Below are 15,309 nucleotides of genomic sequence, written 5' to 3'. Positions count from 1 at the left end.
ACAATACATATATAATCGATATGAATAAAGTATTAACTTTCTAGTGAAGTGCAATAGTTCTGACCAATCAGATTAGCCCATTAGTTATACGTGACAATTGTTGACTCATCATAGAATAAGTAGTTGAATTATCTTATATAGATAGGCAGATTAGGTGGACATCTATGTGACATATAAACAAATAAGGGGATGACACATGCATAGATAGGTAGAGAGATATACGACACTTGGATAGATACGTGACGTGAATAGATAGGTGGACAGTGGACAAACAGACATTTAGGTAGGTGTAATATGATTTTTCAAATTATTTTATCTTTTCAGCCCTAAAAATAGGGATGGCAATGGGGCGGATTTGTTATCCCCTGCCCCATATCATATCGGCGGCGAGGCAAACCAAGGAGTGGCAAGTTTGGGGTTGGTTCGGGATAGGGGCAGTTTAATTTTATAACTTTAAAAATAGAAAAACTAGTTAAAATTAAAGGTAATACAATACATTATAATTAATGGGAGTTAAAAATATATAATATAATAAATAAATGATTGAAAGTAAATATTAAGTATAATATTTTAACGTTTTATTAGTCTTATTATATTGAAAAATTTTAAATTAGACACATAAAAATATATTTAATAAATAAAATCAAGATGGGGGAGCAAACCCGTCCCCACTCCCACTTCCTTATCGGGGTAGGAAAAACTAGCATCAGGCAGGGCGAGAGAGGTGAGCGTGGAGCGGGGTGTAGGAAAATTGCTATCCCTATCCAAAAGAATAAATTTTGAGACTATTGCATCAAAAAATTTGAAATTAGACTTATAGCTCAAGTGCCCATTATTTATTTATTTTCTTATTGGCAAACAAAATATATTGTGTTATATTTGGTTAAGAAATTTGGGAAATGATTTAGAAAGGAAAAGGGAAAAGACAAGTGAAATATGAATAAAATATACTTACATTTTACCTAATTTCACACACTTTTTTCATTTCTTTTTCCAAATCTCTTCTCAAATTTCCCAATCAAACAGAACATCCATGTAAAAGAAACTGAAATCTTATATAAAGTTTCATTAAATATCTCTTATGTGGAAGGATGGAGATGAGGGGTAGCTATCAACCACTAAACTCAGAGAAGCAATCAAATTATTAATTAAGATAATAATATTGGGTTTGTCTTAAATGGCATTTGATGAACTCAAATTAGACAAAAAAAGTGGCCGGCAAGACAGCCTCTTTAACCTACTCTTCAGCCTCAGTTCATCAATGGAACCTTAATCATTTGTCTTAAGAAGAGATAAGAGAGAATGGTTAAGGAAAAATTGGCCAAATTAGCTCTGAAAAGCTCTATGGTTTCCTACTAACGATACACAACCAAAGAAAAATAACATATGTGAAACATAGTTGTGATTCTGATATTAGTTTGGCTTCATTGAGTCAATAAGTGCTATTATCTTCCATGTTGAGTAATTAAAGGAATGGTTAAATTATATCAGTAGGTCCTTTATTTTATTCTTTGTATTATTTTAGTTTCTATGCTTTTAATTGATTTAATTTTGAGCCTTAATTTTGGTTTCAAAAGTGATTGAGACCCACACTCTTTTCCTACCCCCACCACCCCCACACACACGTGGGGGTTGGTGATTGAAAGGACAAAAAAAAAAAAAAAAAAAAATTGACCAATCACAATGGACTGGGGGGTCCTGGGGTAACCCTCAATGGGGGTCCGGGGCATTTTTCTTTTGGTTTTGTGTTAATTTATGTTAGAAAACGATTACTGATTTGGTTGAGTACACTCACTGAGTCTAGTAAGTCTACAATTTTATTCATAAAACAATGACATGTACTGCTTTTGTGTGTATTTTTCATAAAAAAAATACTAAGCTTAGTCAATTAGGCAAAATTAAGATAAAATTATAAATTCAAATTTAAAAGGGCAAATTACATATACACCCCTCGAGGTTTGGCTAAATTACAGATACCCCTCTGAGGTTTCGGAAATTACATCCCGCCCCCTGAGGTTTGTATTTTTATAACAATTTGCCCCCTGAGGTTTATATTTCATAACAAATTACCCCCTAATTTCTTATGTAAATATAGCATTCAGGGGGAATTCGTAATTTCTCAAACCTCAGGGGGGCATCTGTAATTTAACCAAACCTCGAGGGGTGTATATGTAATTTGCCCTTAAAATCGAACCAATTGAAATTATAAAGTGCTAAAATGGCATAGGTTTTAAAATAAAAAGTTAATTACCTAAAAAATCGTATTTATAAATGTTATGGTAGCTTAGGTCCTATCTAGGATTTTTTGAAACAATAAGTCCTATTTGGTTTGATTCAACTATTTAATAAAATAGAGAACATTATCAGTTTTTTCAATTTTAAAACTAAAAACATTATTAATTTTTTTATTATTTTTAATTTTTTTCTGTTTTGAACATCAATGTTCCACCATCATATTTGTTTTATAGATACAAAATTTTTTTTAGTTTTGCACAAAAAAAAAAAAAAAATTAGTTTTTTCAATTATTTCATCTTTTTTTTTTTTTTTTTTTTGCACATAATTTTTTTAAAAGTTTTTTTAATTTGACCGTTGATACTTTAAAATTTTATAAATCAAAATAAATGTCAAATTATCATGTTCAATTATAGATAATCATAAATGATGAATAATCATTATTAAAAGGATAATTTTAACTATTAAAAATTCAATGAGATTTGAAGGCCTAAAAACTCTCGTTTAAAATTTAATAGAATATGAGTTTATAAATTTGGACTGGCGTGTAAATGCCCCTAAAATAAATATTAAAAGCTAACCAAGTGAATCGCATAATGTATTTAGTTCACACATTTTATCAAAACAAAATCAAACTTTTCTCTAAACCAAAAGTAGTCCCCAACGAGCCTAACGAGATTTGTGCTATATCCAATTAGCGAATTAATCGGGATCATTAGAAATTTTACCAAAAATAAGCAAACAAACCCAAACAATAGTAGCAATCCAATTTATTGCTCTTTACACTTCCTCACATGTGTTGATGTAATCTTTATGCTTGTACATTTTTTCATCAATGGAGTTATTTTTGGCTGATCAAAAAAAAAAAAACTACTGTCAATAGTTTTTTTTTTTTTTTTGGTTCATTTTAACATATGGGAAATGATAGAGAGCTCTAAATATAGAGCTCTAATTTGAGCTCTAATGATGTGTCAAAGCAAAAAAAAAAAAAAAAAAAAAACAAAACAAGGCACAAACATCACATCAGGGTGGGACCCACCTTCCCATTAGAACTATTAGAGCTCCTATATTAGAGCTCTAAAGCATTTTTGTTAACATATAAACTCAGTCATGGTTCATTTAACTGTATATGTACTTTTAGCCCTGAAGAATCTTTATACTTATTCAAAAGGAACATTTTCTTAGTGTATAAATATGGCCTTAGATAGTAGATGATAAACTACCTTTCAACTCTCTCTCTCTCTCTCTCCCAATCTCTCTCTCTCTCTCTCTCAATACAAGCACAGTCTAAAGCCACTAGAGCCATGTACAGATCTCCAACATTCAAGACCTCATATTTGTTCATCCTGCAAATTCTCATTGCAAATACCATCAAATGAAACCCTAGCTTTCCAAAGAAAAAGCACAAGTACTGCCACGCCTGTTTTCCCTTTTCTTTCTTCTCTTGATGTATCAGAATCAGACATTCCATGCAAGTTGAAGTGAAAAAAGCCCTTGTTTTTTATTTTTATTTTTATCATATCATCAATTTCAACAACTAGATATGAGAGCAGAACTAAGAGATAACAATACACCAATTTCTTTTCAAAACCCTAATCTATTCCCTCAAAGCTCTCTATCAGGTGCACTCAAAGGGTGTCTTGGCAACCTCGATGGAGCATGCATAGAGAAGCTTCTACTCCACTGTGCAAGTGCCCTAGAGAGCAACGATGCGACTTTGGTTCAACAAGTCATGTGGGTACTCAACAATGTTGCTTCCACTGTAGGTGACCCTAACCAGAGGCTCACTTCATGGTTTTCAAGGGCACTCATAGCTAGGGCATCTAGGGTTTTTCCCACAGCCATGAATTTTAATGGCAGCAGTACCCTCCATAGGAGGATGATGTCTGCGATTGAGCTTGCTGGGTATGTTGATCTAATCCCTTGGCACAGGTTTGGATTTTGTGCCTCAAATAGTGCCATATTTATTGCAATTCAAGGGTGTTCAAAAGTTCACGTATTAGATTTTAGCATCACTCATTGTATGCAATGGCCTACTCTTATAGATGCATTGGCTAAGAGGCCAGAAGGGCCTCCTTCTCTTCGAATTTCAGTGCCTTATTGGAGGCCTCAAGTCCCCCCTTTCCTTAATGTGTCAATTGAAGAAGTTGGTCTCCGTTTGGCAAATTTTGCCAAGCTTGTAGACCTTCCCTTTGAATTCAATGTTATTGAAGACTTATCTTCATCTAAAGAATGCCCAAACTTTGACTATGATTCACTCTTAAGTCAATTGAATAGATTGACCTTAAACCTTAGGGATGATGAAGCTTTGGTCATCAATTGCCAACATTGGCTGCGTTATTTACCCGATGATAAAAAGGGGAGTGTTCATGGTGATTCATGGCGCAATGCTTTCCTTGAAACAATTAAAGTTCTTAATCCTAGGATTATTGTCATGGTTGATGAGGACTCTGATTTGGGGACAATGAGTTTCACCTCGAGGATTACCACTTGCTTCAATTACCTATGGATACCATTTGATGCATTGGAAACTTTCTTGCCTAAGGATAGTGGCCAAAGATTAGATTATGAAGCTGATATTGGTCATAAAATTGAAAACATTATCGGTTTTGAAGGGATTCAAAGGATAGAGAGGTTAGAATCTGGAATTAATTTGAGTCAACGAATGAAGAACAAGGGATATTCGAGTCTGCCTTTTTGTGAAGAGACTATTGGGGAAGTTAACTCCTTGCTAGAGGAACATGCTAGTGGTTGGGGAATGAAGAAAGACGATGATATGTTGGTGCTCACATGGAAAGGTCACAACTCAGTGTATGCCTCAGCTTGGGTCCCATGTGGGTTTGAGGATTGAGGTAGTTGTGGACTCAAAGTGTCCTAAAGTGTACAAATTAGGAAAATTCTCACATGTGATCGTCACATGAGTGTAAATCTTATGTGCACAAATGTTAAAATCACAGTGGTCGTTACATTATACTATCTGACAATTGCGAAAAATAATTTCTCAATTATGTTTGAGCCTACCAATGCCATGCATGAGATGGGCTTTCTATCTTTGGAGTGGTCCAGGTTAAGAGCATTGACAAAATACTGTTCTCTGTTTTTTTATTTTTATTTTATTTTTAATGGTTTTTCAAAACGCTGCAATGAGAAGAAGACAAGAAGGAAAAGGGAGAGGAAATTGAGAATGGATTCATGCTACCTTTGTGTTCGGGCTCTAGCTATATGGTTAGATGAAAAAGCAAAGAGAGAAATATACATATTGTCTTCATATGAATACAAAAGCTATCTTTTCCAATGTAACAAAAAAAAAGAATGCAAAAGCTATGATCAATTAGTATTTCTCATCTTTGCATGCTTTTTTTTGAGGAAGTTCTTGAAAGTAACAATTTAACTAGCTATCTCTCTGTCTTAGGCCTCGTTTGGGAACATGCTAATTTAGTAACTTTTTGACTATTTGACTAAAATATGAGTTAAAAAAAACTAGTATGTTTAGGATGACTTTTTGATTTTTTACGAAAAGATGTGCAAAAAGTAAAGAGAAAAGAGAATCTTTGACTTTTTGGTATGGATTGTTGGCTTTTTGACTAATTTATTAGTAACTTTTTGGCTTTTGGTTCAAATGAAGGCTTCCCAAACGAGGCCTTAGTTACAATGTTATCAGTGTAATGACCATTGATTTTGAATAACTTGTTCAATCATAAAATTTATGAGTTTTAGTTAATTTAAGGCCAAGTTTGGGAAGTTGTCAAAAAGTCAAAAAGTTATTCAAAAAGTTAAAAAGTTATCACTATTCATCAAAATTCAAAAATTATGGTTGCACAACTCTCAATCTTAATTTTTCCCTACACACTAATTTATATAATTTTTTAATACATATTTTTCCATAAAAAGTCAAAAAGTTAACCCAAACAATCATATCTTTTTTCTCAACTTTTTAGCCTAAAAAGACAAAAAATGTACTTATTTAAGACACTCTCAAAGAAGTGAAGAAAAGAAGAAAGATCCAAAGGCTCCAATGTCCAACTTTGGTAAAGTAGCTCTACCATTTTTTTTTTTTTTTGATCAATAAAAGAAAACTTTATTAATGCACAAAGCAGAATACAAAGAACATCAACAAAGCAAGGGAGAGCACTAAGTATCAAAGCAAACCTCAACAATCCCAACTAGGTTGGCACCGCCAAGGAAACGCTAACGAATGCTAGCACTACCCAAGATTGACGAGAGATCAACCAAAAACAACCAAGAAACCAAAACAGAGTACCAAAACAATAACGCCACAGACATCAAACACCCTCGTACCAACACCAACACCAACACCCCGGGAACAGCCAACATCAACAGAATCAACACACACCAGCGACACCAAAATAGCAACACACTTCAGCAGCAAGCATCGACAAAAAAATAACCAACAGCCAGCATCAGCAACAGAATTGTAGCATTCTCAAGTCTCATGACTCAGCACTAATCCTGGTAAACGAAGAAAATTATTGAATGTCAAATTCTCTTTTTATTACTGGAAAATTGTGGGATGAAAGAAAAATATTTTTAAAGCATTCAAATTGAGAATCTATGTACATATTTAAACTTGGTACGGCATAAACTCGCAACAATATTGAATCTAATCTACACATTTTAAATTCTGGACTTCTAAGTATTATTTTGGAATTGATATTCTCTTCCAACTAGAAAGTGTTGTTAGGTCTATGTATGGACTCACCATGGAACATAGTTTGATGATCTGAACTGTTCATCTTGTAGAGTCTTCTGAGAAGATTATTTATACAAATTTTTTTTTTTATCGGTAAAAATTAGTTGTTAGTTATTAGATTAACATTTTTGGAATTTAGTCTCCCTACCTTTGCAAAGCACCAAATACTTGTCTCTTAATTCAGCTCCCCCTTAGGCTCAGTTTGGTTAGGATGAAAATGGTAGAAAGTGAAAGAAATGAAAAAAAATAAAAAAAATTCTAAATTTGTTTAGTATGAAAGTAGTGGAAGTTACAAGAAAATTAATTTTCATATATAACTTATAATAACAAGGTAATTAAGCTCCCAGTTTCTTGCAAAAAATACAAGAACATACAAGAAAGTTTAAATTTGTTATAAAAGTAGTTATTTATAATTAGAATTTTTTTTTTTACAAAATTTTCATCTCAATCAAATTCATACGAGAAAAGATATTTTTATTTTTATTTTTATTTTCATTTTCTTTTCTTTCACTTTACTTTCTATCATGTTCACTTTCCATAATTGATTTCATTCTAATCAAAGGGAACCTTAAGGAAAGTTGAACCTGTTAAGAGTTTTATCCTAAATATTTTTGTGTTTTGGCAATACCTCTTTTGACAAAACTCAATATAATGGTTATTGATTCATATCAAAAGTACAAGATTTGGGAAGCATGCTATGAAGATTTAGATTTGCATTTGGCAAACATTGGGATACTAAAGATGGCTGTTTGCCTCTTCTTTTCGGTGGAAAATACATGGCTCAAAGATTTGATCACGGGCCAAAGTTTTCTTGAGTTTGTTTAGTCAAAAGTGCTTGATCTTGTCGACAAGATTTGATGGACAATCATGGGAGGTTATTGACATTTTCCAGCCCAAAAGAAGACTATCTGTCAGGGGGACGAACTGTCAAAGCATGTAAGATAATGTTGCAGAAAACATGGAGCAAAAAGTTTGTAAAAGCTTCTCAAGACACATGCGTCATCGCGCCCGTGATACTGAACTTTGCGCCCACGATTTTGGACCACAGCTAGTCGCCCTCGCAGACACCAGCCTCGCGTCTGCGATTTACATTTGTCGCTCCCGCGAACATACATTCGCGTCCGCGATGGTCATATATGGCACCTGCGGTTAGTTCGCGATTTGAAGCTTCTGGAATTCAAACTCTCAGTACTTTTCCTCTGTAACCCACGATGGAAGCTCGCGCCCGCGATCAAGAATTACTGCACCCGTGATGAAGGTTATTGTGCCCGCAGTCTTGCCCTGGTGCAGGTCTATTTAAAGGACCCTTTGCTGAAATGTTTGGGCACCTATCCAATATCTTTTTGTATCTCTCCAACACATTTTCTATATCTCCAAAACCTGTCTAGAACTGAACGTTGGAAAAATTATAGAGAGTTTATTTTTGAGGGAATTTGTTTAAAAAGAGTTTTATTTTTAAGAGAGAACTTGTAATGAGGATTATTTGTATCTCTCATATGCTTAATGATCCATTAGTTCTTAGGTGCTTCAAGTTAATCATCAAGCCTTTTGTAAAAGTTCTTCACATCTTCCAAAAGTGAACCGTCTTGGTGTGATCCAAGATTGTACCTGGTGAGCTTTGGTGTGGATTCCAAGCTATTTGTCGTATGGATTTGACAAAGCGGATATCTAGTGGGGATTAAGGAGGTACTTGTAGAGTGAGCAAAGACGTGTGCCGTGAAATGGACTCATGCAGCCTAGATTGGTTTTTGTAAAACATCTCTTGTACTATCTTTCTTTCATAGTAGATTATTCGTCTGGTCGAGGGCCCGTGCATTTTTTTTTATCACAAGTTAGTGTGGATTCCAATTGTGATTTTCCACGTAAAAAATCTCGTGTCGTGGATTTTTTTCTCATACTCTATCTTTTCTATATTGATCATGGTTGCATAATTTTTTTTATTTGAATTGCCTAAATCAATAATCACGTTGAACGGGATCTAGATTTTCAAAAGGATTTTCTTTAAAACTAGATTTTTTCAATTGATATGAGAGCAGGTCGCTTGTACTTTGTTTTACAAAGCTATAGGAGAGTGATGTTTCGTGATTATTGATCATGGATTCGATCCAAGGAAATAATGTTTCTTATAAACCTCCTTTGCTCAACGGAACCAACTATAGTTTTTGGAAAGCTCGAATGAGTGTATATCTAAAATCTATTGATGAAAAAGTTTGGCAATCCGTTGTCAAAGGTTGGAAAGAACCCATGATCACTGTAGAAGGAGAAAGTATTCCAAAACTGGGAGATGATTGGGATATGAATGATTTTACTAATGCAAATTGGAATAGCATGGCTATCAATGCTATTTTTGGCTATGTCACACAAGAAGGGTTTCGTGGGATTAGTACATGTGAAATGGCCAAAGAAGCATGGGATCCTTGAAACTATTCACAAGGGCACTAACGCTGTTAAACATAGCAAACTTGAAAGACTCACATCTAATTTTAAAATTCTTTCTATAAAAGATGATGAGACCATTGATGAATTTTATGCCAAGCTCAGTGACATTGTTAATTCCTATTTTGCATTAGGAGAAAAAATTCCCGAGCTTAAGGTTGTGGCTAAAATTTTGATATCATTACCCTATCGTTTTCAATCAAAAGTTTCAATTATTGGAGAAGCTTAAGATATTGATAATCTAAAGCTGGATCAGTTGGTTGGAAACCTACAAACTTATGAGGCTAATATTTTTTCAAAAAAGAAACAAAAAGACTCTCTTGATTTTTCTAGCACTCATAAGTATGATAAATCTCCCAAGAATAATGAAGATTTTGAATCAGAAATGATGGCTATTTTTACAAAACAATTTTAGAATTTTATGAGAAAAAGAAAGCCTCGTTTTAGGGATTCAAATACAAGGGAGAGTGGTAATGATGAATAAAAATTTTTCAAACCCAACAAGACGAATATCAAATTTCAGGAAGTTCAATGTTTGAATGTCATGGGTTTGGGTATGTTTCAACCTAGTGTCCTTCGAAGAGAAATAGAAAGAAAGCACTCAAAATCACATGGGTTAATGAGAGCAACTCTGAAAATGAGGAAGGAAATGAAGGAACAAGTGAAGATCCTATCATAGCTCCTTGTGCATCATCTTCAAAGCATGAGAAAGATGCAACCCACAATGCTTTGGTTGCAAGTCTTGACCCTATTTTAGAAAACGAAGACACTTCTGACAGTGAAACTAGCGAATTTCAAGAAACATACAAGGAAATGTACTTCCAATGTTGTAGGTTGTCAAAACGAAAGGAAGAACTTATAGCCAACTTGGAAGTATGTGTAAAGGAAAAGGATCAGTTCAAAAAGAATTTTTTGGAGGCTCAAGCAAAGCACAATGTCCTAAGAAATGAAAAGGACATTTTGACAAACAAACTCTCCACATGTGAAAATGAGAGATGTCACATTCTTGGCGCTCATGATGAACTTAAGAAGAGAAATGATCTTCTTAAAGAGCAAGCTAAAAGTTGCGCCAAGACATTGAAAGAGCTTGAGGAGAAATGTGCCAAGAGGGAACTTGAATTAATCGGTGCCAACGCCACACTCAAATTCTGGAACATGAGTTCCAAGAATTTAGATGTTGTTCTAAATTCACAAAAATGGACAAGTGATAAGAGTGGACTTGGCTACTTCAACTACCTCAACTCCAACCCGGAAGCATCGTTCTCTAATGAAAGCACCCAAGAGGTAAAGGGCTTTGACAAGGCGAAAGGTAAAATTTCTTCAATTACAAGTTTGTCTCATGAAAATGTTTTGAAGAAGAAATTTATACTTGTATGTCATCATTGTGGTGTTGTTGGTCACGTTAGGCCCCATTGCTTGAATTTGTATAAGACTAACCAAGGTAGGGGTAGAGGAGCTTCCAGATAAGCTCAAAGGCCACAATATGTGCACAAGTAACAACATGTGCACAAGCAACCTAATATGTGGACAAGTGAAAAAACATGAGCACAAACGGGATGTACAATGGGGTAAGCTGGCGATAAGGTATACAGAGGATGGTAAGCTTGTTTTTAGGTGTGATTTTTGTGGTAAATTTGGCCATCTTCGTCCTTGTTGTTATGTGCTTAGTGGTTCCATTTTGCCAAATGATCAAAAAAGTGCTAACTTTTCCAGCACCTGTGTTGTAACTCCTCGTGTTAAAACTAAAGTTGTTTTAGTAAGGAAAAATGATTTGGTCTTAAGTTTTTTGATTTTTTGTTGAAAATATATATATATATATATATTTAGGTCTTTAAAAAAATTATTTTTATTTTGGGTCATGTCTTATTGTAGACACCCCATTTTTGACCGTCCTCAAGACTTGGACGTCACCGCTTGAACACTCGGTGATTATCCTTGTTTGTGTTTGTTTGGAGTTCCCGGAGGTTTTGGCTCTCGCGCCCTACCTCAGAATCTCCGAACTTGACCGTTCAGTGTCCGGTTTTGCACCGAACACTTGTGTTTTGCCTTGGAAGGGCAGGGTAGGGCTTGTAGACCATCCCCACCCATCACCGGCAGTGGCTAGAGGCCACCGGCTGGTTTTTGCTGCCACCGGCAAAATAGTTTGCCGGTCGGCACTATTTGTTGCCGGTCAGCACTTTTTTGTGCCGGTCGGCACTTTGTTTGGCCAAGATGGCATTTTTTGCCGGCCGATTGCTGTTCATCTGCTTTTGCAGATATTTTAGGACAGCTGTATAACTTTTTCTCCCCTCCATACACGTGTATGGAGGGATCTCCCTCTTGCAAAGCTTGTTGAATAAGCTTTACAAGAGGCTTATAGAGAGGGCTCTCTCTAAAGGCTTAGAGGAAGAGGCTTAGACATTTTTGAGAGAAAAAAGACAGAGAAGAGCTCTGGTTTTCTAGGGTTAGGGTTAGACATACACAATCTATCTCTCTTTCTCTTCCATTTTGTTCACTAGGTGTTTTGTGCCTTACTATTGCACACAAACACCTAGTGTTTCACCTTCCTCTAGGAGCTGAGGTTCTAAAGAGTGTATTTTGAAGTTTTTGTCTTGGATTCAAGCTCAAGGAGGCCATTGGAGCATCTTTGTTGAAGAAGGCTACAAGGGTGAGAAACTAGTCCCTTTTTCCCCCTTTTTTGCATTGTTTTTTTCATCTATCTTAGAGCTGTTTTTGTGATTATTGTATAACATAAAAAAGTCCTATTTTTAAACCCTCTTTATTGTTTATTAAGAGTGTTTTGTTGTTTGAGGGTTGTTGACCACCCTTAGGCCTCAAAAGGCCTCATTTTGAGCCATTTTGTGCTAGCTCCGGGATTTTGGTGTTGAGGTCTCTTCACCACTGAAATCTTGAGGGATTTCAGTGGTGAAGATGATGCTTTGAAGTCCCAAGAAGGAGAGGGCCACCCCCTCTCCTTGTTGTCCTTGAAAAGGGCACATTTTGGCCTCTTAAAGAAGCCTATGCTTGAGTGTGTGTTGAGCATGTTTGGTTTGTTTTTCATGCTTATATATCCATGATATAACATGATTTCAAGTTGGTTTTGGAACCTTATGCATGTTTAGCATAGTTGCCATGTAATGCCTTATTTGTGCCTTAACATGTTCTAGGTTGTTAGCCTTTGTTGGAGCATGTTTTAGGCTTGCATTTGTGAAGTTTATGTGCTTATTTTGCCATGCTTTAGCTCTGTCCATAGTCGTTTGGGTTGATCTTTGCATGCATTATATAGCTCCTTTGTATTTGGGCTTGTTGGCCTTGAATATATGCATGTGTAGCATGCCATCTTTGCATTGTTTTGGTGATTTGGGATCATTCTACATGTCATTTCAGTCCCATTTCCATGCTTGTTTGATTGCCTCGCATGCCTCTTTAATGCTTTGAAAGCATGTTTTGCAATGTTCCATGTTTTGGTGCCTTTGCATGCCTTTGAATTTGGGCCACTTAGATGCCATCTAAGGAGTCCTTTGGCCTTGTTTTAACATGCTAAAAATCTGTTTTTAGTTGTTTAATGCATGCCATGTTTGGTCATGATAAGTGTAGTTCAATGCCTTATCGACTTGCCTTGAACACTTGGACTTTTTGTTGCATGCTTGACTTGATTTATAATTTGATTTGGCATCATTTTATAACATGATTTTAAGGCTCATGTTGCATGCTAATTTGTCCATGTTTCCTTCTTTCAAGTGTGCTTGAATGTTGTTTGATTCATGCTTAAGTGTTGGTCCTTATGAGCATGTGTGTGTGCATGCCATTTAGCTCTCACTCTTTAGCACTTTTGGCTACTGTTTTGGGCCTTATTAGAGCTGCCCAAATCACATATAAGTCCATCTTGACATTGGTTAGCATTACCATTTGTATGCTTGTATGCTTGCATGAGTTTATTACCATGCCATGTTGCATTCCTTAGGTTGCATGCTTAGGTTGCATTGCATCTCGCATGCATTCCTTGTCCCTTGACTTGTGTGATAGGGATTGGGAGTTTTGTTTGATTGGTGTGCATACATTTGAAACCAAAGTTGCATACTTGGTTCTTTGGGCCATCATGCATGGAAATGCGTGATTGGTGGTCCGAGAACCAAGGCACATGTCCCTTTGAGTCATCACAATGATAAGAGACATGGTTGATGCATACATGCCTTGAAATATGCTGCCATGCCTTGTTTTGCCCTTTGTTGCTGTGAGTTGCAGGTTCTGCAGAAATACTCTGCCGACCGGCAGTGTAATGTGCCGACCGGCACACTTTTCTCTGCCGACAGGCCCTATTTTGTGCCGATGGCCATACCACACTGCCGGTGGAATTTTCATTCAGCCGGTGATGATCCCCTCTGTCCAAGGATGCAGTCCTGAGGCTTTGACAGCCTCCAGAGGAGGAAAGGAAGGAAAACAGAGGCAGCTTGCGCATGGTGGCGCGTTTCCCGAGACGCTTTCCTGCTTTAATTAATTTAATTTAATTTGTTAATTAAATTAGTTAATTTGTAATATTTAAATTAGCTCGCGTAGTTAATTAATTTGTAACATTTATTTGGTCCCTCCGAGCGAGGGCAAATCTGTAATAAGTGTGCGTGGGTGGTGTGAATGTCTTCCAACCTCACGTCTTTCTTCCCTTTTACTTACCTGCTTTGATGGTTAGTATTAGGTCACGTTTAATTTAGCATACCTTATGCTATGCATGTGTGCATCCACGCATTTGTATTGCATGCACTAGGCTCGGTGCATCACGCTAACTGCATCAATACTTCAATTCCCAAACTGAATACGTGATAATTGTGCGTTTTCACATGACATGTTTAGGATAGCCGAGCCTATCTTAGCGACATTTTGTATGCGATGCATTAGGCACTTCACATGGACTTGGATCATGCATGATTACTAACAAGTTCTTTGTTTTGGCACGGAGTACTATGTAAGTATTTCCGCTTTAGCATATCGCATGAGTGTGAATGTTGCCATAACAGCATGCTTAACATGTGGCTAGATGCTTATGTGTTAAACTGTTTTGAATGCCTGTGGGTGAAGGCCGGATTGTTTGAGTTGGAAAAACTCGTTGAAATCCGTATTTTAGCCTACTTGCGAGTAGCAAATTCCAAAGCATTTTCAAACCAAACGGATATGCAATGTTTATTTCCAAATTAGGCAATCTAGTCTATACTTGTTTGCTGTGCGCATAACATAGTAATTCTAGGCTAATAAATGGAATAAGAACACGTAAAGTTTTCAAAAACGGATATCATGGTTAGTAGAGGCCGGTCTTCGGACCGGGCGAAAGGGGGTGCTCATAGCTGACCTTCCCCGATCGTACCCAAGCTCCCGAGCCGAGACAACTCCGGTGATGACGGACATGTGGCCTTCGGCACCGAGTCAGGGTTTCCTAAATTCTCCCATAAAAAAAATATTTAGGTGGCGACTCTGTATCTGGCAAAGCAGTCCATGTTTGGCACTACTTTTTCAAAAATCTGTTTTCTCAAACGATTTGCCAGATTTGGACTCTTTGGTTCAGATTTAGAACCGTGACACAAAATCGAGAGTCCGAACTGTAGCGCGAGGCCCCACGCGGGCGCTGTTACAGTTTCTGGCGACTCTGCTGGGGAGGTTTAGAGAGCTTGACTCAAACTCATGATATCCTGTTTTGACTTCATTTATGTGTTTCTTTGCATTGCATGTGCATTGGTGCGCCTAGGAACACAGTGTTTGCCATCTGCCATTCCTGAACGGTTTGCCGGAGGCTTGTCTTGTCAAGGCATGTCCATAAGGCTGACCGGCTATGGGCTCTGACAGCATGGGAACACAAACCCCGGTTTACCGGGGCACCCTTTTTGACCATTCGACCTAGTGCATATTCGGAATCCATAGTGACCATTCCAAGCTAGGACAGGTTGCTTACCCGATTATAGGT

The 15,309-nt window shown here is 36.6% G+C and overlaps 1 pseudogene across 1 annotated transcript; it reads left to right on the top strand.

The window, feature by feature from the left end:
• The first annotated feature begins 3,460 nt into the window (after window positions 1–3,460).
• On the top strand, window positions 3,461–5,537 carry LOC114295349 (scarecrow-like protein 32 pseudogene; annotated as a pseudogene). The gene has a single exon (XR_014334704.1). The product of XR_014334704.1 is annotated as a scarecrow-like protein 32 pseudogene (transcript).
• The last annotated feature ends 9,772 nt before the right edge of the window (window positions 5,538–15,309 follow it).

Source organism: Camellia sinensis, chromosome 7, assembly GCF_055761805.1.
Source record: "Camellia sinensis isolate YWXY chromosome 7, ASM5576180v1, whole genome shotgun sequence".
NCBI lineage: Eukaryota > Viridiplantae > Streptophyta > Magnoliopsida > Ericales > Theaceae > Camellia > Camellia sinensis.
Note: the sequence above shows the minus strand (reverse complement) of the source record. Positions and strands in the feature narration are given on the sequence as shown.